This window comes from Heptranchias perlo, unplaced genomic scaffold (assembly GCF_035084215.1).
Source record: "Heptranchias perlo isolate sHepPer1 unplaced genomic scaffold, sHepPer1.hap1 HAP1_SCAFFOLD_252, whole genome shotgun sequence".
Lineage (NCBI taxonomy): Eukaryota > Metazoa > Chordata > Chondrichthyes > Hexanchiformes > Hexanchidae > Heptranchias > Heptranchias perlo.
In genome coordinates, this window is record NW_027139264.1 from 395837 (window position 1) to 420853 (window position 25017).

Consider the following 25017-nt stretch of genomic DNA (forward strand, 5'->3'; position numbering starts at 1 on the left):
ATTGGTGTTTACCGGGAGAGTGTATTGCGGTATATCTATTGGTGTTTACCGGGAGAGTGTATTGCGATATATCTATCGGTGTTTACCGGGAGAGTGTATTGCGGTATATCTGTTGGTGTTTACCGGGAGAGTGTATTGCGGTATATCTATTGGTGTTTACCGGGAGAGTGTATTGCGATATATCTATTGGTGTTTACCGGGAGAGTGTATTGCGATATATCTATCGGTGTTTATCGGGAGAGTGTATTGCGGTATATCTATCGGTGTTTACCGGGAGAGTGTATTGCGGTATATCTATTGGTGTTTACCGGGAGAGTGTATTGCGATATATCTATTGGTGTTTACCGGGAGAGTGTATTGCGATATATCTATCGGTGTTTACCGGGAGAGTGTATTGCGGTATATCTATCGGTGTTTACCGGGAGAGTGTATTGCGGTATATTTATCGGTGTTTACCGGGAGAGTGTATTGCGGTATATTTATCGGTGTTTACCGGGAGAGTGTATTGCGGTATATCTATTGGTGTTTACCGGGAGAGTGTATTGCGGTATATCTATTGGTGTTTACCAGGAGGGTGTATTGCGGTATATCTATCGGTGTTTACCGGGAGAGTGTATTGCGGTATATTTATCGGTGTTTACCGGGAGAGTGTATTGCGGTATATCTATCGGTGTTTACCGGGAGAGTGTATTGCGGTATATCTATCGGTGTTTACCGGGAGAGTGTATTGCGGTATATCTATCGGTGTTTACCGGGAGAGTGTATTGCGGTATATCTATCGGTGTTTACCGGGAGAGTGTATTGCGGTATATTTATCGGTGTTTACCGGGAGAGTGTATTGCGGTATATCTATTGGTGTTTACCGGGAGAGTGTATTGCGGTATATCTATTGGTGTTTACCAGGAGGGTGTATTGCGGTATATCTATTGGTGTTTACTGGGAGAGTGTATTGCGGTATATCTATCGGTGTTTACCGGGAGAGTGTATTGCGGTATATCGACCGGTGTTTACCGGGAGAGTGTATTGCGGTATATCTATCGGTGTTTACCGGGAGAGTGTATTGCGGTATATCTATCGGTGTTTACCGGGAGAGTGTATTGCGGTATATCTATCTGTGTTTACCGGGAGAGTGTATTGCGGTATATCTATCGGTGTTTACCGGGAGACTGTATTGCGGTATATCTATCGGTGTTTACCGGGAGAGTGTATTGGGGTATATCTATCTGTGTTTACCGGGAGAGTGTATTGCGGTATATCTATCGGTGTTTACCGGGAGAGTGTATTGCGGTATATCTATTGGTGCTTACCGGGAGAGTGTATTGCGATATATCTATCGGTGTTTACCGGGAGAGTGTATTGCGGTATATCTGTTGGTGTTTACCGGGAGAGTGTATTGCGGTATATCTATTGGTGTTTACCGGGAGAGTGTATTGCGATATATCTATTGGTGTTTACCGGGAGAGTGTATTGCGATATATCTATCGGTGTTTACCGGGAGAGTGTATTGCGGTATATCTATCGGTGTTTACCGGGAGAGTGCATTGCGGTATATCTGTTGGTGTTTACCGGGAGAGTGTATTGCGGTATATCTATTGGTGTTTCCCGGGAGAGTGCATTGCGGTATATCTGTTGGTGTTTACCGGGAGAGTGTATTGCGGTATATCTATCGGTGTTTACCGGGAGAGTGTATTGCGGTATATCTGTTGGTGTTTACCGGGAGAGTGTATTGCGGTATATCTATTGGTGTTTACCGGGAGAGTGCATTGCGGTATATCTGTTGGTGTTTACCGGGAGAGTGTATTGCGGTATATCTATCGGTGTTTACCGGGAGAGTGTATTGCGGTATATCTATCGGTGTTTACCGGGAGAGTGTATTGCGGTATATCTGTTGGTGTTTACCGGGAGAGTGTATTGCGGTATATCTATCTGTGCTTACCGGGAGAGTGTATTGCGGTATATCTATCGGTGTTTACCGGGAGAGTGTATTGCGGTATATCCATCTGTGTTTACCGGGAGAGTGTATTGCGATATATCTATTGGTGTTTACCGGGAGAGTGTATTGCGGTATATCTATTGGTGCTTACCGGGAGAGTGTATTGCGATATATCTATCGGTGTTTACCGGGAGAGTGTATTGCGGTATATCTGTTGGTGTTTACCGGGAGAGTGTATTGCGGTATATCTATTGGTGTTTACCGGGAGAGTGTATTGCGATATATCTATTGGTGTTTACCGGGAGAGTGTATTGCGATATATCTATCGGTGTTTACCGGGAGAGTGTATTGCGGTATATCTATCGGTGTTTACCGGGAGAGTGTATTGCGGTATATCTATTGGTGTTTACCGGGAGAGTGTATTGCGATATATCTATTGGTGTTTACCGGGAGAGTGTATTGCGATATATCTATCGGTGTTTACCGGGAGAGTGTATTGCGGTATATCTATCGGTGTTTACCGGGAGAGTGTATTGCGGTATATTTATCGGTGTTTACCGGGAGAGTGTATTGCGGTATATTTATCGGTGTTTACCGGGAGAGTGTATTGCGGTATATCTATTGGTGTTTACCGGGAGAGTGTATTGCGGTATATCTATTGGTGTTTACCAGGAGGGTGTATTGCGGTATATCTATCGGTGTTTACCGGGAGAGTGTATTGCGGTATATTTATCGGTGTTTACCGGGAGAGTGTATTGCGGTATATCTATCGGTGTTTACCGGGAGAGTGTATTGCGGTATATCTATCGGTGTTTACCGGGAGAGTGTATTGCGGTATATCTATCGGTGTTTACCGGGAGAGTGTATTGCGGTATATCTATCGGTGTTTACCGGGAGAGTGTATTGCGGTATATTTATCGGTGTTTACCGGGAGAGTGTATTGCGGTATATCTATTGGTGTTTACCGGGAGAGTGTATTGCGGTATATCTATTGGTGTTTACCGGGAGGGTGTATTGCGGTATATCTATCGGTGTTTACTGGGAGAGTGTATTGCGGTATATCTATCGGTGTTTACCGGGAGAGTGTATTGCGGTATATCGATCGGTGTTTACCGGGAGAGTGTATTGCGGTATATCTATCGGTGTTTACCGGGAGAGTGTATTGCGGTCTATCTATCGGTGTTTACCGGGAGAATGTATTGCGGTATATCTATCTGTGTTTACCGGGAGAGTGTATTGCGGTATATCTATCGGTGTTTACCGGGAGAGTGTATTGCGGTATATCTATCTGTGTTTACCGGGAGAGTGTATTGCGGTATATCTATCGGTGTTTACCGGGAGACTGTATTGCGGTATATCTATCGGTGTTTACCGGGAGAGTGTATTGGGGTATATCTATCTGTGTTTAGCGGGAGAGTGTATTGCGGTATATCTATCGGTGTTTACCGGGAGAGTGTATTGCGGTATATCTATTGGTGTTTACCGGGAGAGTGCATTGCGGTATATCTATCGGTGTTTACCGGGAGAGTGCATTGCGGTATATCTATCGGTGTTTACCGGGAGAGTGTATTGCGGTATATCTATCGGTGTTTACCGGGAGAGTGTATTGCGGTATATCTATCGGTGTTTACCGGGAGAGTGTATTGCGGTATATCTATTGGTGTTTACCGGGAGAGTGTATTGCGGTATATCTATCGGTGTTTACCGGGAGAGTGTATTGCGGTATATCTATCGGTGTTTACCGGGAGAGTGTATTGCGGTATATCTATCGGTGTTTACCGGGAGAGTGTATTGCGGTATATCTATCGGTGTTTACCGGGAGAGTGTATTGCGGTATATCTATTGGTGTTTACCGGGAGAGTGTATTGCGGTATATCTATTGGTGTTTACCTGGAGAGAGCATTTGTCGCATTTCTTGCCAGACTGTGTATTGCAGGGGTTCCCTGAACACTCCCAAGTCCAGATCACTGCTCACCACACAGTCTGTCATTTCCTCTCTTTTCCTGGAACCTGAGGAAATGGTTCATTAACAGGTTTGTTTGAAATATTAAGCCGTGGGGGGTTGTAAAAATAAATAAACAGTGTGAGAATGTGGAAGACAAGGTTTAAAATTCACCCTCACCTCCGCTTCAGTCCTTTAACTCCTGCGTACAATTAGAAACACAACACATAACGATTAGTAAACACGTTTACTGCACATAATCTGCCTTTTGCATTGAAGCGAAAATCACACCTCCCCCGAAGGCCATGGATAAAGACATCGCCATGCTGACCTGGTGGGCTCGGCTTTCTGCTCACTCAGCTCTTCACTCCCAAGGCAACAATCGGGCTCAGTGCCCTGGACTGTAGAGAAGCTGTTTACAGGAGGAGGATCAGCTGTGATATCTTCTACAGTCGAATAGCCGACTGATTCTCTCATACAAAAACTGGCCACCTGCATCAAAGTACTGGAGGGCTGCCCACAGCTGAACTGCAATATGAGTTAGCACATTATCAAAGGGAGGGAGAAGATGAAGCTAATTATACAAACAGACATGTTTGTTTTATTGTAGAAACTCAGGGGTTGAAATTGGTCTGGGGCAGGATCGTAAATTGACAGGATCGTAAAGCAGGCAGGATTATTTAAAAAAATTCATTCATGGGATGTGGGCGTCGCTGGCGAGGCCGGCATTTATTGCCCATCCCTAATTGCCCTTGAGAAGGTGGTGGTGAGCCGCCTTCTTGAACCGCTGCAGTCCGTGTGGTGACGGTTCTCCCACAGTGCTGTTAGGAAGGGAGTTCCAGGATTTTGACCCAGCGACGATGAAGGAACGGCGATATATTTCCAAGTCGGGATGGTGTGTGACTTGGAGGGGAACATGCAGGTGGTGTTGTTCCCATGCGCCTGCTGCTCTTGTCCTTCGAGGTGGTAGAGGTTGCGGGTTTGGGAGGTGCTGTCGAAGAAGCCTTGGAGAGTTGCTGCAGTGCATCCTGTGGATGGTACACACTGCAGCCACAGTGCGCTGGTGGTGAAGGGAGTGAATGTTTAGGGTGGTGGATGGGGTACAAATTAAGCGGGCTGCTTTGTCCTGGATGGTGTTGAGCTTCTTGAGTGTTGTTGGAGCTGCACTCATCCAGGCAAGTGGAGAGTATTCCATCACACTCCTGACTTGTGCTTTGTAGATGGTGGAAAGGCTTTGGGGAGTCAGGAGATGAGTCAGTCACCGCAGAATACCCAGCCTCTGACCTGGTCTTGCAGCCACAGTATTTATATGGCTGATCCAGTTAAGTTTCTGGTCAATGGTGACCCCCAGGATGTTGATGGTGGGGGATTCGGCGATGGTAATGCCGTTGAATGTCAAGTGGAGGTGGTTAGATTCTCTCTTGTTGGAGATGGTCATTGCCTGGCACTTGTCTGGCACAAATGTTAGTTGCCACTTATGAGCTCAAGGCTGGATGTTGTCCAGGTCTTGCTGCATGTGGGCTCGGACTGCTTCATTATCTGACGGGTTGCGAATGGAACTGAACACTGTGCAATCATCAGTGAACATCCCCATTTCTGACCTTATGATGGAGGGAAGGTCATTGATGAAGCAGCTGAAGATGGTTGGGCCGAGGACACTGCCCTGAGGGACTCCTGCAGCAATGTCCTGGGGCTGAGATGATTGTCCTCCAACAACCACTACCATCTTCCTTTGTGCTAGGTATGATACCAGCCACTGGAGAGTTTTCCCCCTGATTCCCATTGACTTCAATTTTACTTGGGCTCCTTGGTGCCACACTCGGTCAAATGCTGCCTTGATGTCAAGGTCAGTCACTCTCACCTCACCTCTGGAATTCAGCTCTTTTGTCCATGTTTGGACGAAGGCTGTAATGAGGTCTGGAGCTGAGTGGTCCTGGCGGAACCCAAACTGATCATCGGTGAGCAGGTTATTGATGAATACGTGCTGCTTGATAGCACTGTCGATGACACCTTCCATCACTTTGCTGATGATTGAGAGTAGACTGATGGGGCGGTAATTGGCCGGATTGGATTTGTTCTGCTTTTTGTGGACAGGACATACCTGGGCAATTTTCCACATTGTCGGGTAGATGCCAGTGTTGTAGCTGTACTGGAACAGTTTGGCTCGAGGCACGGCTAGTTCTGGAGCACAAGAGTTCAGCACTACAGCTGGGATGTTGTCGGGGCCAATAGCCTTTGCTGTATCCAGTGCACTCAGCCGTTTCTTGATATCACGTGGAGTGAATCGAATTGGCTGAAGACTGGCTTCTGTGATGGTGGGGATATCAGGAGGAGGCCGAGATGGATCATCCACTCAGCACGCCTGACTCGCACCAAGTCCCGTTCTCCCATCACCCCCTGTGCTCACTGACCTACATTGGCTCCAGTCCACCAATGCCTTGATTTTAAAATTCTCATCCTTGTTTTCAAATCCTTCCATGACCTCGCCCCTCCATATCTCTGTAACCTCCTCCAGCCCTACAACCCTCTGAAATCTCTGTACTCCTCTGATTTTGGCCTTTTGTCCATCCCTGATTTCCTTTGCTCCACCATTGCTGGCCGTGCCTTCAGCTACCTCGGCCCTAAGCTCTGGAATTCCCTTCCTAAAGCCCTTTGCCTCTCCACCTTTCTCTCCTCCTTTAAGACACTCGTTAAAACCGACCTCTGACCAAGCTTTTGGTCACCTATCCTAATATCTCTTTACGTGTCTCTGTGTCCAATTTTGTTTGATAATCGCTCGTGTGAAGCACCTTGTGACGTTAAAGGCATTATATCAATGCAAGTTGTTGTTATAATTGGATTTAATTTCAATACTGTAATTAAAGTGATTTCCCCTAGTTAGACTTAATTAGATTATAATGAGGCTCCGTCCTGATTTCAATGCGAGGTTTTCCTCCCTCCACATTGTGAAGAGGACCCAATGATCCAGTTCTAGACAGGGACCCAACGATCCAGTTCCAGACAGGTACCCCGTGATCCGGTTCGAGACAGGGACCCAACGATCCGGTTCTAGACAGGGTCCCAGTGATCTGGTTCGAGACAGGGACCCACTGATTCGGTTCCAACCAGGGACGCCAGAAATGTTGGAAATATGTTATTATTAATGCTACCAAAGGGTTGTTAATCCTTCTTAATAATAATTTCCACCATGATTCGGGCCCGAGTGTGACCGAAGATGCAAGCTTCGACACAAAAACAATGTTCTAATACAGTTATATCAAATAAACAAGGACGGTACAACCTGTCCCTTGGAAGTTTCAAGCTGATCAGGCCTGGTATCGTAGGGTGTGTTGGCCTTCGTTGCCCCAGAAGCTGCTTCTAACTGTGGTGGGCCAGTGTCCCAGTTTATACATCTTTCCGAAGCATAGTTGCTTCAGGTAGCTTAACGACGTTATCCCATGATGTCATCTGTCTCGAACGTCTCTTCCCCCCCACCCCAGGGTGCCCATTGTTCCAGACATCTTTCAGATATCCATCCCATGGTGTTAACTGTTGTCCATTCTATCTTATGGGGGTGGGCCATCCCCTTATCTTTCTGTGTATTTAATCTGTGCCCAGGTCCTGGGTCTTTGATTGTGCCTTGGAATGTTTTGTTATCTGTTCCTGACAATTTGGTCTTCAATGCGTCAGTTCACAGTTTTCTTGACTTTGCAATATTCCCAATCACTTTGCCTGATGTCAGGCATATCATTTCCTGTGGAGTGTTGGCTCCCTTTGTATTCTCACAGAGGCAAGGTCTGCCCACAGCCTCGCTTTTCAGACAAGCGCCTAAAGCTTTGCAGGATGGGATACGTGACTATGATTTGGTCTAGAAAGCGTCTTTCTTGCAGCCTCCTCCTGTGCTGTGACACTATAAACAGTGGTGATGGGATGTTTTCCTTTAGCTTCTAGCAGCTTTAGTGTTCAAATTATTTGCAGAAATCTACAGGATGATTTCAGAAGCTTTGAGGGAGAAAGTAATCGAGGGATATCCTGATAGGGTAGAGGAAGTGAGGAGGGAGGAGGCTCGTGTGGAGCATAAACACCAGCCTGGACCCGACCACATAATAAAATAATACACCAATTGAATTTTAAAACCTATATATTATCTTACCTTTGTTGTGCTGATTGTTAGAAAAGGTAAATGCTATTTATTTACACCTGTGAGAGAGAGAGAGGAAGACAGGTGAGTCTTTCCTCATTCTAATTAGATTTATTGAATTTTAAAAGCAAACAAAGTCTGTTTGAGGGAAACAGCGAGGAAGGGAGGGAAGGGGAGAAGGGAAACAGGAAGAGTGGGGGGGGGGGGGGCCTGGGCTCTCTCTCCAACTGGTTTTGGGGGAGCAAATAAGGACGGAGGGGAGTGGGTGGAGGGTTCAGGGTGAGGTGAGTGTCAGTGAAGGGAGGGGGCACAGGAGGCAGAGGTTGAGTGGATAGTTCAAAGGGGAAGAGGTGGGGTTAGTTATGGGAGTGGGGGTGGTTGGAAGGGGAGGGGATTGTGGGAAGATAAAGGGTGAAGGATGTGATGGTGGAGGGACACAAGTGATTAGGGTGGAGATGGGAAGGGAACAGCTGAGGGCCATATTTTCCCTGTCGGCCCCACCTCAAATGCAATGGGCAGATGTTGCTGGCTCTTTCAGTCATCGCACTACGCCACCAACCACCTCCCATCCAAAAGGAAAGGGAAGAAAGATAGAAGGAGAATCAGGAGAGAGAAGCAAAAAGAGGGGTTAATTTCGGTTTTAAAATTTTCAACCTTGTGTTCAAATCCCTCCATGGCCTCACCCCTCCCTATCACCTCCTCCAGCCCGACAACCCACCGAGAACTCTACACTCCTCCAATTGTGGCCTCTTGCGCATCCCCGATTTTAATCGCTCCACCATTGGCGCCCATGCCTTCAACTGCCTAGGCCCTAAGCTCTGGAATTCCCTCCCTAAACCTCTCCACCGCTCTACCTCTCTCTCCTCCTTCAAGGAGCTCCTTAAAACCGACCTCTTTGAGGTATTGGTCACCTGTGCTGTTATCTCCTTATGTGGGATGACGGGTGAACGGGCAGCAGAGTTCTGGATGAGCTCAAGTATATTGAGGGTGGAAGGTGGGAGGTCCTCCAGGAGAGCATTGGAATAGTCAAGTCTGGAGGTAACAAAGGCATGAATGAGGGTTTCAGCAGCAGATGGGCTGAGGCAGGGACGGAGACGGGCGATGTTACGGAGCTAAAAGTAGGCGGTCTTGGTGATGGAGCGGATATGTGGTGAGAAGCTCATCTCAGGGTCAAATAGGACGCCAAGGTTGCGAACGGTCTGGTTCAGCCTCAGACAGTGGCCAGGGAGAGGGATGGAGTCGGGGGTCCAGGGAACGGAGTTTGTGGCGGAGACCGAAGACAATGACTTCTGTTTTCCCAATATTTAATTTGAGGACATTTCTGCTCATCCAATACTGGATGTCAGACAAGCAGCGTGACAAATCAGAGGCAGTGGAGGAGTTGAGAGGTGATGGGGAGGTCGAGCTGGGTGTCCTCAGTGTACATGTGGAATCTGATGATGTGTTTTCGGATGATGTCGCTGAGGCGCAGCATGTAGATGAGAGATGGGCGGGGTCCCAGGATAGATCCTTGGGGGACTCCAGAAGTAATGATGAGGAAGTGGGAAAGGAAACCATTGCAAGTTGAATAGATAAGAATGGAACCAGATGAGGGCAATCCCATCCAACTGGACAACGAAGGAGAGGCATTGGAGGAGGATGGTGTGGTCAACCATGTCAAAGGATGCAGCAGTTTAAGAAGGATGAGGAGGGATAGTTTACCACGGTCACAGTCACATAGGATGTCATTTGTGACTCTGATAAGGGCCATTTCAGTACTGTGTCAGGGACGGAAACCTGATTGGAGGGATTCAAACATGGAGTTGCGGGAAATGTGGGCTTGGATTTGGGAGACGACAACACGTTCAAGGACTTTGGAGAGGAAAGGGAGGTTGGAGATGGGGCGGTAATTTGCAAGGACAGAAGGTTCAAGGGTGGGTCAAGGAAGCCTTACTTCCTGTTGTCACATTTTTGTCACACTTTTGTGTCAATGTTTTCCATGATATGGAACCTGCCTATGTAAACAGTCACGCTGTAATTTCACCCTCCCACCAGTGGGGGTGCTATAGTATCTCAGCCTGCAATACAAAGAAACTCCGAACTCCAAATAACTCGACTTCTCTGCTTCCCAAGTCCCCCTTGTTTTCCTCTTTAACTCCAAGTAATAATATCAAATCAAAGTCATTTATAAAAATAACAACCGAGTCTCTGATTTTAAAGAGGCTCTGAATTACAACTGCTCACCCAGATCTCATTATCCTCCACCCTCTAACCCTGCTTCACCTGAAGATTACGTTTGGCCGTGACTCACCGTGTACAATACCACAGGATATCTGCCAGTGTATTATTAAATCACTCTACCTGTCATGTCCTCCCATTGAAACCTCTAATGTAAACAGTTCCTACGGACTTCTGCCCTGCTAAATGTGTCCATACTCACCCTGTGAAGTCTGTAGGTGACTCTGTAACACTGTGTCATGTTATCAGTGTGACCAATGTCTCTGCTCCAGTTCGAAGTCGTTTCAGGTCGGAGGTCGGATTTCCTGGAGGATTCTCCCGATTGGTTGACGTAACTTGAGCGTAAGATCAGTGGAAATTGTACAGAAGTTACGGCAGACGTTCAGGAGCAGCCCTGAGGAAATTCCCAGTGAGAGTCTCTGACTGGGGGTCAGGTCATTGAGTCCGGGGTGGGGGAGGGGGGTGAAATTGGCCTTGGGGGCAGTAGTGAACAATCGAGCAATAGTGAATCAGCTGCAGATATACATCCTGTCCAATTATCTTCACCATTGACTGAGAGATGTGTCAGTCAGTTCCCTGTAACTCTATCCTGAGAGATGTGTCAGTCAGTTCCCTGTAACTCTATCCTGAGAGATGTGTCAGTCAGTTCCCTGTAACTCTATCCTGAGAGATGTGTCAGTCAGTTCCCTGTAACCCTATCCTGAGAGATGTGTCAGTCAGTTCCCTGTAACTCTATCCTGAGAGATGTGTCAGTCAGTTCCCTGTAACTCTATCCTGAGAGATGTGTCAGTCAGTTCCCTGTAACCCTATCCTGAGAGATGTGTCAGTCAGTTCCCTGTCACCCTATCCTGAGAGATGTGTCAGTCAGTTCCCTGTAACTCTATCCTGAGAGATGTGTCAGTCAGTTCCCTGTAACTCTATCCTGAGAGATGTGTCAGTCAGTTCCCTGTAACTCTATCCTGAGAGATGTGTCAGTCAGTTCCCTGTAACTCTATCCTGAGAGATGTGTCAGTCAGTTCCCTGTAACTCTATCCTGAGAGATGTGTCAGTCAGTTCCCTGTAACCCTATTCTGAGAGATGTGTCAGTCAGTTCCCTGTAACTCTATCCTGAGAGATGTGTCAGTCAGTTCCCTGTAACTCTATCCTGAGAGATGTGTCAGTCAGTTCCCTGTAAGCCTATCCTGAGAGATGTGTCAGTCAGTTCCCTGTAACTCTATCCTGAGAGATGTGTCAGTCAGTTCCCTGTAACTCTATCCTGAGAGATGTGTCTGTTCCCTGTAACTCTATCCTGAGAGATGTGTCAGTCAGTTCCCTGTAACTCTATCCTGAGAGATGTGTCTGTTTCCTGTGGGGTCTGTCGCCTTGGTTGCTGCCCACCTGGGAGAAGGTTCTCCGCAGATAAGAACCATGAGGAAGGCAAATGGAAACCTTCTCAGCTTCTCTTGCCTGGTGAGCAGTTCAAGAGCCTCCTGTGTGAGACTTGAGTTCGGAGCTGCCCTCGGGGCAGAACACCACAGACCGAAAGGGAATCATCCCGATTAATCCCCACTTCTGAATATTGATGACAGAAAAAAGTGCAGAAGAGGTAAAGGGAAAATAACAGTGCATCAAAAGCACTGCAGGGGGCAAAACTCCTTTGAGGAACCAATCCCTCGAAGGATGGCAATGCCCAGTTTACATGGTCGAGCAGCCACTGGGAAATCTCCGAACGTGGCACTTTCCCATCCCTTGAGAAATATTCAGGACTTTCGAGACTCTCACCCGTTTCTCAGGAGGACAAAGTGGCATCGAATGGAAGTCATGGTTAAAGATGTCGCTCAGCCAGAATCCGGTGGGGACCGGGTGTGAAAAGGATTGGCTCCCTGCCCGATTTGACCTGCGCTCGTTCACCCCACACGATGGGTCCCAGCCCATCGACCGGGAGCTCAGCTCTGTAATTTACTGGGAATGGAAACACATCAATGATGCCAGGCTGCCTGTGTCCAAATACAGTACATCAGGACCTTGACCGACCAGTTCAGCCCCTGCTCCTGTGATGGGTTCACTCTGCACCTTTTCTGTTCCTTTTAAAACTCTTTATTTGTTGTGAAAGTCTTTGTGTGATTACAGTACAGCTTCCACATATTGTGATACATTACTCCCAATATACAATGAGAGTCTAACAGCCTCTCTGGAATTCCAGTCTCTTATCCGTGGGAAAGCCTGCGGTAGAAAGCCACATCAGAGGACAACTGGGGACAGAGCCCGGCAATCGGGAAAGATCAGGGGTTGAAGGAAGGGAAAGTTGGACTGGCAATCGGGAGGGAGAGACGGAGAGATCGCGGGTTGAAAGGGGGTGGGATCAGGAGGGAGGAATTGGGGGGGAAGGGATTGGGGGGAAGGGAGCGGGAGAGAGGGATTGGGGGGAAGGGATCGGGAGGGAGAGACGGAGAGATCGCAGGTTGAAAGGGGGTGGGATCGGGAGGGAGGGATTGGGGGAAGGGATCGGGAGGGAGGAGGGATCGTGGGTTTGAAGTGGGGGAGGGGGTCGTACCGGTAATAATGAGATGTCTCACCTCTCGAGAGCGGGACACAGGCTCACCACGCAACCCGCCGCTGTAAAAATGGCGGCCGGCGTGTATGCAGCGGGTTCGGGTCGCGTTTTGCAATCTTACATTTTTAACCCCCCCCACCCCGGCCCTCTCCCGCCCATCGTGGGGGTTTAATATTGCCCCCATTCTCTCTGTACTCTGACTCATCAGTTTAGGAAGCTACAGTTTGAAATGACGCAGTTTGAGGGGAGCAGTATTTTTACCCTCATCGTGCGATCCAGGATAGAAATAAGGAAAGAGTTTCTCAGTGAATGTGTGAGTGAAAGTGTAGAGATTGGACATATCATCAGCATTGTAAAATGACACCTGTCCTCCCTCATAGTCCAGGTAAACTCCGATGGTCCTGAGTTTCACACTCAGGGTCAGTGGGACAAATGGGCTTTCAAGAGCTTCATATTCATTCCCATTACTCAGGAACACGGCCCAGTATCCACGTTTAGGCCCCAGTGATATCGTTCCCCTCCTGTTAACTGACTCTCTGGCCACACCCACGGCCCACTGAGTCTTGTCCCCGACCTCCACCTCCCAGTAATGTTTCCCTGATGTGAATCCCTGTGATCCCAGGACACAAGGACCTGAATCGAATCTCTCCGGGTTATCGGGAAGCTGTAATTCTCTGTCACCGAGTCTCACACTGGTCCAGTCCTCAGACAGGATGAGCGAACGATGAGCTGTGTTTGGGTCCAGGGTCAGTGAGGCTGGGACTGGGGAAATAAAAATGACATCATGTTAAATATTTTAGACAGAGGAAGGTGGACGGACACAGGTTAATATCTGATATCTGGAAAACTGGGCTCGGCCCCCAGTCTATAATTTCTGTATCAGTAAATAGTGCAGACTGGGTACAGTGTGCAGTTCGATATATTCCTGGACTCCAGTGTGTTCAGTGAACAGATATTACAGACTGGGTACAGTGTACAGTTCGATATATTCCCAGACTCCAGTGTGTTCAGTGAACAGATATTACAGACTGGGTACAGTGTACAGTTCGATATATTCCTGGACTCCAGTGTGTTCAGTGAACAGATATTACAGACTGGGTACAGTGTACAGTTCGATATATTCCTGGACTCCAGTGTGTACAGTGAACAGATATTACAGACCAGGCAGAGGAAAACAGTCAGCCAGGGGTCTCAGTCTGATCACTGTCCAGTGGACCCTGGGTCAGAGGGGTCTCAGTCTGATCACTGTCCAGTGAACCCTGGGTCAGGGGGGTCTCAGTCTGATCACTGTCCAGTGGACCCTGGGTCAGAGGGGTCTCAGTCTGATCACTGTCCAGTGAACCCTGGGTCAGAGGGGTCTCAGTCTGATCACTGTCCAGTGGACCCTGGGTCAGGGGGGTCTCAGTCTGATCACTGTCCAGTGAACCCTGGGTCAGAGGGGTCTCAATCTGATCACTGTCCAGTGAACCCTGGGTCAGGGGGGTCTCAATCTGATCACTGTCCAGTGAACCCTGGGTCAGAGGGGTCTCAGTCTGATCACTGTCCAGTGGACCCTGGGTCCGAGGGGTCTCAGTCTGATCACTGTCCAGTGAACCCTGGGTCAGAGGGGTCTCAGTCTGACCACTGTCCAGTGAACCCTGGGTCAGAGGGGTCTCAGTCTGATCACTGTCCAGTGAACCCTGGGTCAGAGGGGTCTCAGTCTGACCACTGTCCAGTGAACCCTGGGTCAGGGGGGTCTCAGTCTGATCACTGTCCAGTGAACCCTGGGTCAGAGGGGTCTCAGTCTGATCACTGTCCAGTGAACCCTGGGTCAGAGGGGTCTCAGTCTGATCACTGTCCAGTGAACCCTGTGTCAGAGGGGTCTCAGTCTGATCATTGTCCAGTGAACCCTGGGTCAGAGGGGTCTCAGTCTGATCACTGTCCAGTGAACCCTGGGTCAGGGGGGTCTCAGTCTGATCACTGTCCAGTGAACCCTGGGTCAGGGGGGTCTCAGTCTGATCACTGTCCAGTGAACCCTGGGTCAGGGGGGTCTCAGTCTGATCACTGTCCAGTGAACCCTGGGTCAGGGGGGGTCTCAGTCTGATCACTGTCCAGTGAACCCTGGGTCAGAGGGGTCTCAGTCTGATCACTGTCCAGTGAACCCTGGGTCAGGGGGGTCTCAGTCTGATCACTGTCCAGTGAACCCTGGGTCAGAGGGGTCTCAGTCTGATCACTGTCCAGTGAACCCTGGGTCAGGGGGGTCTCAGTCTGATCACTGTCCAGTGAACCCTGGGTCAGGGGGGTCTCAGTCTGATCACTGTCCAGTGAACCCTGGGTCAGAGGGGTCTCAGTCTGATCACTGTCCAGTGAACCCTGGGTCAGGGGGGTCTCAGTCTGATCACTGTCCAGTGAACCCTACTGGAAAGTGCGAGTGTCTGGATTCAAATGAGAAAATGTTCTGATTCTGTCTCTACTTGAATCGCTCAATCTGAGGTCACACAAAAAGAACGGCCCCTTGAGTGAGGTACCAGAGACTGCTGCCCCAGTGATCGGTACACAACAACAGTCAGTACATTCAGGAGAGGGAGAAGAGAGCAGGAAACTCTACAGAAAGTTCACCCAAACCTGTGGAGTCGTTTCATACCTGGAGAGATGATCTGTTTCATTTCCTTCCACACTGCGTAGAGTAAAGGGCCTCGAAACACGGCGTATTTCAGACTTGATCTCTCTTTATCTTCCCCTCTCTCTGCACCTTCTCCTCCCTCCCCTTTGTCCAGGTACCTGTTTGAATGGGATTGATTCACTCACTCACTGCTGGATACAATCTGTGATCACAGTGTAAGACCGAGTCTGGGTTTGGATTGGGTACTCACCTTTCTCTCAATCTTTTCAGTTCCTGCAGGACAGAGAATCAGAAACATTTTAATAAATATACCGTACTCTTTAGATTGTACATTTTAATAAATATACCGTATTATTTGGATCGTACGTTTTAATCATAGAATCGTTACAGCACAGAAGGAAGCCATTCGGCCCATCGAGCCCGTGCCGGCTCTTTGTAAGAACAATCCAGTTTGTCCCATTCACCCCACTCTTTCCCCGTGGCCCTGCAACTTTTTTCCCCTTCAAATATTTATCCAATTCCTTTTCGAAAGCCACGATTGAATCTGCTTCCACCACCCTTTCAGGCAGCGCATTCCAAATCATGACTATTCGCTGTGTAAAAACATTTTTCCTCATGTCGCCTTTAGTTCTTTTGCCAATCACTAAATCTGTGTCCTCTGGTTCTTGGCCCTTCCACCAATGGGAACAGTTTCTCTTTATTTACTTTATCAAAATCCTTCATGATTTTGAACACTTCTATCAAATCTCCTCTCAACCTTCTCTGCTCTCAGGAGAACAATCCCAACTTCTCCAGTCTATCCAGGTAACTGAAGTCCCTCTCCCCTGGAACCATTGTAGTAAATCTTTTCTGTTCCCTCTCTAAGACCTCACATCCTTCCGAAAGTGCGGTTCCCAGAATTGGACACAATACTCCAGTTGTGGCTGAAGCAGTGTTTTGTAAAGGTTCAACATGACTTCCTCACTTTTGTACTCTCTGCCTCTATTTATAAAGCCCAGGATCCTGCATGCTTTTTTAACCGCTTTCTCAACCTGTCCTGCCACCTTCAAAGATTTGGGCACATATAACTCCAGGTCTCTCTGTTCCTGCACCCCCTTTAGAATTGTACCATTTAGTTCATATTGCCTCTCCTCGTTCTTCCTGCCAAAATGTATCACTTCACACTTCTCTGTGTTAAATTTCATCTGACATGTGTCCGCCCATTCCACCAGCCTGTCAATGTTCTCTTGAAGTCTATCACTATCCTCCTCACTGTTTATTACACTTCCAAGTTTTATGTCATCTGCAAATTTTGAAATTGTGCCCTGTACACCCAAGTCTAAGTATATATCAAAAAAAGCAATGGTCCTTGTACTGACCCCTGGGGAACACCACTGCACACCTTCGTCCAGTCCGAAAAATAACCGTTCACCACTACTCTCTGTTTCCCGTCACTTTACAATTTCCGATCCATGCTGTCACTGCCCCTTTTATTCCATGGGCTTCAATTTTGCTGACAAGTCTATTATGTGGCACTTTATCAAACGCCTTTTGAAAGTCCATATATACACCAACCTTCTCTGTTACCTCATTAAAAAACTCAATCAAGTTAGTTAAACACGATTTGCCTTTAACAAATCCGTACTGGCTTTCCTTTATTAATCCACACTTGTCCAAGTAACTATTAATTTTGTCCCAGATTATCGTTTCTAAAAGCTTCCCCACCACCAAGGTTAAACTGACTGGCCTGTAGTTGTCGGGTTTATCCTTACACCCTTTTTTGAACAAGGGTGTAACATTTGCAATTCTCCAGTCCTCTGGCACCACCCCCGTATCTCCGGATGTTTGGAAGATTTTGGCCAGTACCTCCGCAATTTCCACCCTTACTTCCCTCAGCAACCCAGGATGCATCCCATCCGGACCGGGTAACTCATCGACTTTAAGTACTTTCTCATGTGTCCTCCATCAATTTATAGCCCATCCAGTATCTCAACTACTTCCTCTTTTACTGTGACTTTGGCAGCATCTTCTTCCTTGGTAAAGAAAGATGCAAATATTCATTTAGTACCTCAGCCATGCCCTCTGCCTCCATGTGTCCCTAATTGGCCCCACCCCTCCTTTTTCTACCCATTTCCCAATATATGCTACAGGAAATTTTTGGATTCCCTTTTACATTGGCCGTCAGTCTATTCTCATACTCTCTCTTTGCCCCTCTTATTTCCTTTTCACTTCTCCTCTGTACTTTCTATATTCAGCCTGGTTCTCACTTGTATTATCAACCTGATATCTGTCAGACACCCTTTTTCTGCTTCATCTTACTCTCTATCTCTTTCGTCATCCAGGGAGCTCTGACTTTAGTTGCCCTAACTTTCCCTCTCGTGGGAATGTACCTCTACTGTACCCGAACCATCTCCTCTTTAAAGGCCACCCATTGTTCGATTACAGTTTTGCCTGACAATCTTTGATTCCAATTTACCCAGACCAGATCCGTTCTCAACCCACTGAAATTGGCCCTCCTCCAATTAAGTATTTTTACTCCAGTTTGCTCCTTGTCCTTTTCCATAACTAATCTAAACCTTATGATATTGTGATCACTGTTCCCTAAATGTTCCCCCACTGACACTTGCTCCACTTGACCCACCTCATTCTCCAGAACCAGATCCAGCAATGCCTCCTTCCTCGTTGGGCCGGAAACATACTGAGCAAGAAATTCCTCCCCCTCTTTGCCCTTTACACTATTACAATCCCAGTCTATATTGGGATAGTTGAAGTCCCCTATTATCACTACTCTACAGTTCTTGAACCTCTCTGTAATTTCCCTGCAAATTTGCTCCTCTATACCCATCCTACTATTTGGTGGCCTATCGAATACACGCAGTAGTGCACTGGCACCTCTATTGTTTCTTAACTCTATCTAACCAAATAGAGTCTGTCCTTGGCCCCACAGGGACATCCTCTCTCTCCAGCACTGCAATATTCCCCTTCATCAACACTGCCACCAACACCACTATTTTCTTTCCTTCCCGATGTATAATCAGTGGTTTTAGTGAAATGTGATGTGATCTGGGGAGTTTTCACTGACGGGCTCCAGTGATGTGACACCGTGTCCGTTACCCCCTGGAATACACTGGACAGGGTCTCCTCTGCTGCTGAAGACTTTGAAGGTTCACTGAGCCTTTCCTTTTATTTATGGTCTATATTTTCCCAGTAACTCAGAGCTTGTCTCTGGTCTGTGCAGCCCTGAGCTGGGGACAGTGGTGTTACACCTAACCTCAGTATCCCTTCGATAGGGAGACAACAGCCTATGTACCAGCTCCTGGACACTTCCAGGCAGCTCTGGGGAAACATGCAGCTGTGGAGACATCAGACCAGAACAGGAATAGGCTCATTGTGATGCCCACACAGTCAAATAGCCTCCTGTTGCTCACTGTTTGTGCAATAGATGTGCAGCAGCCACAGAAATATACCCCAGCCTATCGCTGTTCCCAGGGCTAGTACCCATGAGACTGTACCCCAACATGTCTCTGTTCCCAGGGCTAGTACCCATGGGACTGTACCCCAACATGTCTCTGTTCCCAGGGCTAGTACCCATGGGACTGGACCCCAACATGTCTCTGTTCTCAGGACAGAAGCGAAATGGAGCAAACTATAGGGCCTAAACTCTCAAAACCTGAATGAAGAATCCTCAGTAACCTGTGGGAGATATTCAGATGGTGAGTTCATCGGATATTTACAGGTGAGGGAAGCCATTTGGCCCATCAATTCCTCCATCTCGAACGACTAAAGGTGCCCCCCTACATTGCATCATCTAATTGGTTCCTGTCCTAACGCTGCCCATTTGCTCATTACTGTTGTGTGAGAGGAACTTCCTGATATCAGTCCCGAAATTACATTTACACGTTTGACCCTGTGTCCCCTTGGCCGACTCCAACAATTAAAGTATGATTTTGATTTACCATTTCCATACTGTTTACTATCCCTTATACCGCGATAGAATCACCTCTCGGACACCTCGGGGATTATTTAGACTTTAGGCGATAATATAGCACGGACGATATTGGCTCGGTCTCTCGTTAAACACCTCTCCCCATTTTTATTTCTATTGACTTCAAATCTGGAGAGATGTTTAATAGGTGACTGAGCTGATATCGGTCCTTTTACACTGTCGCCCAGTGTCAAAATTACACCACTCCTTTCCAGAGTGAAGTGTTCAAGTCTCTCCAGTCTGTCCCAATAACTGAGACCCTTGATACCAGGCCTCACTGCTCTCCTCTGCCCTGCCTTACTTCTCGGTGACCAGAACTAGGCACAGTATTGTATCGAATTGCATAGAATCTACAGCACAGAAACAGGCCATTCGGCCCAACTGCTCCATGCCAGTGTTTATGCTCCACACGAGCCTCATCCCACCCCTCTTCATCTAACCCCATCAACATATCCTTCTGCTCCTTTCTCCCTCATGTGTTTATCCAGCTTCGCCTTGATTGTATCGATGCGACTCACCTCAACCACTCCATGTGGTCGCGAGTTCCACATTCTAACCACTCTCTGGGTAGATAAGTTTCTCCTGAAATAGTGACTATATTACACTTATGGCCCGTAGTTTTGGACACCCCTACAAGTGGATACATATTCTCTATGTCTCCCCTATTAAACAATTTCATAATTTTTAAGACCTCTATCAGGTCATCCCTCAGCCTTCTCTTTTCGCCGAATCCCCCACCATCAACATCCTGGGGGTCACCATTGACCAGAAACTTAACTGGACCAGCCACATAAATACTGTGGCTACAAGAGCAGGTCAGAGGCTGGGTATTCTGCGGCGAGTGACTCACTTCCTGACTCACCAAAGCCTTTCCACCATCTACAAGCCACAAGTCAGGAGTGTGATGGAATGCTCTCCACTTGCCTGGATGAGTGCAGCTCCAACAACACTCAAGAAGCTCACCACCATCCAGGACAAAGCAGCCCGCTTGATTGGCACCCCATCCACCACCCTAAACATTCACTCCCTTCACCACCGGCGCACTGTGGCTGCAGTGTGTACCATCCACAGGATGCACTGCAGCAACTCGCCAAGGCTTCTTCGACAGCACCTCCCAAACCCGTGACCTCTACCACCTAGAAGGACAAGGGCAGCAGGCACATGGGAACAACACCACCTGCACGTTCCCCTCCAAGTCACACACCATCCCGACATGGAAATATATCGCCGTTCCTTCATCGTTGCTGGGTCAAAATCCTGGAACTCCCTTCCTAACAGCACTGTGGGAGAACCTTCACCACACGGACTGCAGCGGTTCAAGAAGGCGGCTCACCACCACCTTCTCAAGGGCAATTAGGGATGGGCAATAAATGCCGGCCTCACCAGCAACACCCACATCCCATGAACAAATAAAAAAAATGAGCCCCAGCCTGTTCAATGTTTCCTGATAGTTATAACCTCTCAGTTCTGTTATCGTCCTTGTGATTCTTTTTTGTACCTTCTCCAGTGCCTCTATATCTTGTTTATGGAGACCACAACTGTTCACAGCAGTCCAATTGTGATCTAACCAAGGTTTGATACAGGTTTAAAATAACCTCTCTGCTTTTGAATTCTATCCCTCCATTCAAAGTGGGGTCTGATCAGAGTAACTGCACAGTGTGATCACAACTTTCTCTGACCTGCATGGACGAGTCAGTCCATTGACTGCAAATGAAAATTGGGTGCAATGTAAAACAGGCTGTCGATTCGTTATCGCCTGTTTTGCACGACCGTCTTTGGGGAATTTATACCCTTCTGTGTCTCGACCCGCTGCCAACGACCTTCTGCTCTACGACTTGTCTCGGCTGAATCTGCTTTCCTCCCTCCACCTATCGACTTTGAATGATTTCCGATTGCTGCCTCAATGTTCCCCACAAGTCTCTTTACCCCTCCTTGGTCTCGATGCAGCCCATTTCTTCTGTAACAGTCCTTTTTTGGACATTGTCATCTGGTTCCAGTTATACAGGAAGATACTGTTATACCTGACAGGTTCAGACAGTCTCCTCCACAGTCAGAGCTCAAACTGGACTGATACCTGTTTGTCCTCAGTTATACTGCACGTTGTGCAATGTTGTGATGTTGTTTGAGCCCTATTATAATGTGCTGTTTGCACTTACACCAACAGGTTGGGGATTGGTTTATAAAGGATCACCTTGAGAAAAGAGATACTGTCTTGCTGCTCGATGTCTGCACAAAGGTTCAATATGTTCTCCTCAAGTGATCTCAGTTCCTCCTCAATTCTTTTCAAGTTCTTCTCCATTGGGCGTAGATCTTCCTCCTTTTGCCTCCTCAGCTCTTCCATTAAATGTTTCTCTTTGTCTTCAAGATATTGATGAATTTTGGCAAATTGTGCAGCGATGTCTTGCTCCAGGGATCCTGTGAGCTCCTAAGATGGTGAGAGAGATCATTTAAGCTGCAGGTTGTTAAAGGGCCGCAGTGTTTAAAGGTGACGTAAGTAGGACTTACATTCAGTTCTGAAATCTTCTCCTCCTGCCGCCGTTTTAATTCACTTTTACTTTTCTTTTCATCCTCCATGGAATCCAAGGACAATTTCAGCTGGTCCGAAAAATGGAATCAGATCTCATCATAATCCATTTCAATGTCAGCCATTGTATTCCAAAACAGTGGGGTCGGACGTTCAGGGAATATTACATGTGTTACTAGTGTGTACCCCTTTCTTTACAAGAGGCAGAGTGAAAAGTACCCAATCAAACCAGGCACAGCTTCAAACCAACAACTGGTTTATGTTATATTAAATATATGAAAGGGTTTGATAGGGTAGACGGAGAGAAAATGTTTCCACTTGTGGGGGAGACCAGAACTAGGGGCCATAAATATAAGATAGTCAGTAATTAATCTGATAAGGAATTCAGAACAAGCTTCTTTACCCAGAGAGTAGTTAGAATGTGGAACTCACTACCACAAGGAGTAGTTGAGGCGAATAGTACAGATACGTTTAAGGGGAAGCGAGATAATCACATGAGGGTGAAAGGGACACAAGGATGTGCTGATAAAGTTAGAAGAGGGGTGGGAAGATGCTTGTGTGGAGCATAAATGCCGGCATGGACCTGTTGGACTGAATGCCCTGTTTCTCTGCTCTACATTGTATGTAATTCCATGCAAGTCGATATGGCTTTCACACTGAGAACAATCAGATCCCTCACTCCCCAGTTATTAAATACAATAAAGATACACACTCTTCAAACCTTCTCTAGCTAAGCTTTTCAAATGAGCTGGTCCAGACTTTGAATTTGTGGACAACGTCTCACTGCTGATGTGAGAACACAGCTCAGTCCCCCTGTCTGGGAGAGAGAGAGAGAGAGAGAGACTTATTTGTCACCTGCCGTAAGTCTATGAGATGGAGAATTCCGCCCACTGAACTGTCAATCAATGTTATGACCCCTGCCGTGGAACACCTACCCACTGATGAGGCAACAGCAGAGCGTTTATGTGTCGGTTTCAGCTAAGCCCCCTGCTGGGACAATGGAATGGGAGGATACCTGGATCCTCAGGTATTGCACAGACTGATCTTCACACAATGGCTCGTCATGTTTGACATTGTACACATTGACCTTCCTATTGTTCATTCACATTTTAAGTCACCGTGGTTGAGAACAGTTCAAGGCAACTGGCTCATTGTAAACAAAATCATTGTGTGTGCAACCTTGGGAGTTCGTCCCTTAAAAACTGAATCTAACATTGCAGAAATATTATATGTTAAAAAATCAGCTCAAACAACACTGGTACAAACAAAGTTCCTACAATGACATTTGTATTTTCAACAGATCAACCAGACCAAAAGTAACCTGAACAGTAATTCTCCAACATCCAACCCCCTGTCTTAGTTCACCGAGGGAGTTTTACCCTCTCGAGACCCAGTAGAGACACTGTACCCCATCCAACTCCCCACCCTCTCACACAGACACTGTACCCCATCCAACTCCCCACCCTCTCACACAGACACTGTACCCCATCCAACTCCCCACCCTCTCACACAGACACTGTACCCCATCCAACTCCCCACCCTTTCACACAGACACTGTACCCCATCCAACTCCCCACCCTCTCACACAGACACTGTACCCCATCCAACTCCCCACCCTCTCACACAGACACTGTACCCCATCCAACTCCCCGTCCTTTCACACAGACACTGTACCCCATCCAACTCCCCACCCTCTCACACAGACACTGTACCCCATCCAACTCCCCACCCTCTCACACAGACACTGTACCCCATCCAACTCCCCACCCTCTCACACAGACACTGTACCCCATCCAACTCCCCACCCTCTCACACAGACACTGTACCCCATCCAACTCCCCACCCTCTCACACAGACACTGTACCCCATCCAACTCCCCACCCTCTCACACAGACACTGTACCCCATCCAACTCCCCACCCTCTCACACAGACACTGTACCCCATCCAACTCCCCACCCTCTCACACAGACACTGTACCCCATCCAACTCCCCACCCTCTCACACAGACACTGTACCCCATCCAACTCCCCACCCTTTCACACAGACACTGTACCCCATCCAACTCCCCACCCTCTCACACAGACACTGTACCCCATCCAACTCCCCACCCTCTCACACAGACACTGTCCCCCATCCAACTCCCCGTCCTTTCACACAGACACTGTACCCCATCCAACTCCCCACCCTCTCACACAGACACTGTACCCCATCCAACTCCCCACCCTCTCACACAGACACTCTCTCCCCCCGTGGCCCTGCCAAATCTTTCTGACACTCTCCCTATCAGTTCATGCTGGCACTTAACCAATATTACTCTTATTGCGTTTCGTGGAGACGGGTCGCTCACTTAAACCCCTCACCTTGTACTTTTGAACTGCCCTCTGGACCGGCAGGAACCTGTGGTCTGAATGTGCGGGAGAATCTACACAACTGGCACAGATCAGGATCTCATCCTCCTCACAGAACAGCTTCAGTTTCTCATTATGTTCCTCACAGTGAGACCGACCTTTCTCTGGGTTCAGGATCAGCTCTGGGTTCAGGTTCAGGTTCAGGTCTGGGTCTGGGTTGAGGTCCAGCTGCCGAGCTTTCTCGGAGAGATTGGCCAACACCCTGTTCCTGCAGTAGTTTCTCCGGGGGAAAACCACCCGACATTCCGGGCAGGACACGGTCTCCCCCTGCTTGTCCCAACACTTGTCGATACAGGATTTACAGAAGTTGTGATCACAGTCCAGCCGCACCGGCTACACAAACAGAGAGAGGCAGACGGAGCAGGTTAAATCCTCACTCAGGGTTACGATCTGTTTGCTGACGGCCATCTCAGTTCCTGCTCCTTATTCTGTCGCTCACTTTACTTTCAGTTTCATTTCCCTCAGTTTATTGTGAAACTCACTTCACAATCTGTCCTCTGAAAGGGACACTGTCAGCAAACAAAATTGTCTGGCAAATCTTTATTTCTTTGAATGTCAAACGTGCAAAACACAATGGCCCCAAAATTCCTGAGTCTGAGGGGGGAGGGCTGGAATTTGGACTGGGACCCTGTTCCTGCGAGGTCTCTTGTGCTGCACCCCTTCCATGGTGATATCACAAAGACTGGCAGGATCACATCTCCACCCCATCCCCTGCCAAAAATCCCACCAGTTCCACCAGTACTGCAGGCCAGGAGAAAGTCCACCTGCAGGAA

At 47.8% G+C, this 25017-nt stretch overlaps 1 pseudogene; it reads right to left on the reverse strand.

Annotated features, from left to right (window-relative positions):
* Nucleotides 1–12265: 12265 nt before the first annotated feature.
* LOC137310402 (zinc-binding protein A33-like) lies at nucleotides 12266–24700 on the reverse strand (annotated as a pseudogene).
* Between the last annotated feature and the right edge of the window lie 317 nt (nucleotides 24701–25017).